Source organism: Mandrillus leucophaeus, unplaced genomic scaffold, assembly GCF_000951045.1.
Source record: "Mandrillus leucophaeus isolate KB7577 unplaced genomic scaffold, Mleu.le_1.0 Scaffold203, whole genome shotgun sequence".
NCBI lineage: Eukaryota > Metazoa > Chordata > Mammalia > Primates > Cercopithecidae > Mandrillus > Mandrillus leucophaeus.
Window position 1 is genome coordinate 536,087 of NW_012102066.1, and position 2,660 is coordinate 538,746.

General features: G+C 41.8%; 1 protein-coding gene across 2 annotated transcripts in view; it reads right to left on the minus strand.

Moving 5' to 3' along the window:
• BICD1 (bicaudal D homolog 1 (Drosophila)) overlaps positions 1 to 2,660 on the minus strand; it is a 334,482-nt gene that overhangs the window by 124,037 nt on the left and 207,785 nt on the right. The gene's annotated exons all lie outside the window — the stretch shown is intronic.

The following is a 2,660-nucleotide window of genomic DNA, read 5'->3' on the forward strand; positions in this document are numbered from 1 at the left end:
CAGGTGCCTCGATCACAGCTCGATGTAGCCTTCACCTCCCAGGCTTAAGTGATCCTCCCACCTCAGCCTCCTGAGTAGCTGGGCCTACAGGTGCACATCAACCACGCCCAGCTAATTTTTAAATTTTCTGTAGAGGTGGGGTCTCGCCATGTTGCCTAAGCTGGTCTCGAATGTCTGGGTTCAAGCAATCCTCCTGCTTTGGCCTCCCAAAGTGCTGGGATTATAAGCGTGAGCCACCACACCCGGTCCATATTCTACAGATGTTAACTATAAATAACTGCCTTTGCCTCTGGTTTTCAGAGGCATGTTCAGTTGCCTATTTGAACACGGTGATGTTTTTTCTTCTAACTTGACTCCTGAGTACAGCTCTTCCTAGTTCTGTTTATGCTTATGTGAAAACAATAAATTATAAACACATAATCTTACATGTAAAAAATGAAAAATTCAGCTCCAAAATCACTGATGCAGTTCCAGCTAATAAAATAGGCAGACACTGTAATCTCTAAGTAGTGATGTTAGCTCAGAGTTTTGGGGAGGATAAGCGGTTGTTGACTGTGGTATGAAGACAGATGTTAAAAAAGTTATTCTGACACTTGTTAAAATGGTAAGGAAGACTTCATTCAAGACCATTGCAACTGGAGGGGAAAAAGAAGGGGTTCAACTCTGAAACAGCAAGAGCAAGTGAAGATTTACAGCCAAGAACAGCGTGAGGAGGTCAAAGGATGGGAAATTGCTGAAAGGACACATCAAGGGCAGGGGAATTCTTGCTAAGCTGGCCTAACAGGACTCTTGCTAAAGGCAGTCCAAGGACTTAGACATCAAAAAGGTGGAGGATGAAGAACTTGATCAGATATCAAGGGTAATTAGATAGCTAGGGTTTGGAGATGACTTAGCAGAATTCCTTGCTAAGGCTGGGCTGGGCAGGCCAAAGCTGGGGGTGGAGCAAGGATCAAGCCTGGTCCAAAAGAGATATTAGCAGAGCATGACTGAAGCTTGGTTAAGGAGAGAGTCTTTGATACCTCACATCATGAACTGCAGTCTGATAAGAACGAAAGCTAAGAAAGTTTGCAAGACACTTGACCTGGTGATAATATGAATATAGATCCTAACTAGAGCAGGGCCGAAGCTTTTTTGGCATCAGAAAATTTTTATCCATTATGTATCTTATCATCATAAAAGCTCACTGGCTATCTAGTAAGGACTTCCCTGGAGATGTGCAGATTTCATCAATTTAATGTAATATCCTATGGAATGTAATCATCAATCCTGAAGCTATACAAACTAACTGGTTGTTTTGGAAACCTGCTTTCAACCTACTATACGTAACCTCATTTATATATAAGGGGTTGGAGCTCCTTGTTAGAATGCTTCTAGACTGTCTGGCATTTCTCACTTTAGCTCTCGTTATAATAAACTGGTAACTCCAACAGTCATTTCTTCAACACTTGAGTAATTCACATATGCCTACTCCACCAATTGACTTTAGCCTAATCCTCCCTTTTCAGCTTCCCTCTGCTCTTATCAATGCTGATCTCTTAAAGCAATTCTGTTCTACTATAGGTCACAAGTGTCAACATAGAAGTCTTCTGAAAATAGAGTTTGGCAACTTAAAAGAAGCTTACCAATGGCTTATATTAATTTCCTAAAAACAAACAAAAAATGGGCTTCTGTTTCTTGCCTCTCTAAAGGAGACTATTTTAAGCAAATATGCCTGGATTTATGAAATAGTAAATATTGGTATGTAATCCTGTTGAAATGTGGTTTTCCCAGCTCTAGAAAGCTACTGCCCAGTCATCATCCTTTAGAAACAACAGACTCTGGGGCTGGGCACAGTGGCTCACGCCTGTAATCCCAACACTTTGGGAGGCCGAGGAGGGCAGATCACGAGTTCAGGAGATTGAGACGAGAGTGAGACTATCCTGGCCAAAATGGTGAAACCCCGTCTCTACTAAAAATACAAAAATTAGCCGGGCATGGAGGCTGTAGTCCCAGCTACTCGGGAGGCTGAGGCGGGAGAATCACTGAACCCAGGAGGTGGAGGTTGCAGTGAGCTGAGATTGCACCACTGCACTCCAGCCTGGCAACAGAGCAAGACTGTCTCAAACAAACAAACAAACAAACAAACAAAAAAACTAAACAACAGACTCTGATATCACAATAGATATATGGAATAGCAAAAAAGAGTTTCCTTATTTCTGCCTAGATAACTGAAAAAAGTTAGCAACGAACCCAAAAAAATCAAAATACAATTTACATGCAATACCTACTTTTCACACTCTGTGGTGTGTTGCAGTGGGGAAGTGAAGGTCCCTCTGCAAGTTTCAAAAGCTTTCAACGAAGTCACATCTGGTCCTGCCTCTGTCTCCAACCACTCTGCCCCTCAATCTTTGGCTCTGGCCACAGGAGCTTTCCTTCTGCTCCTCCATCCCATTGGACATGCCGGCTTGCTTCTGCCTTGAGGCTTCTTTACTCCTCTTTCCAGAACTCCCTGACTTTAGATCAAGGGCTCTTAACCTCATATTGTGCCATGACCCTCTCTGACAAAGTGCTGAAGCCTATGAACCTCTTCTCAGAATAATATTTTAAAAAGTGTAAAAGACAAAATTATAAAAAACACTGATCACATTAAAATTATTTTTTATATATATTATTTTATTATT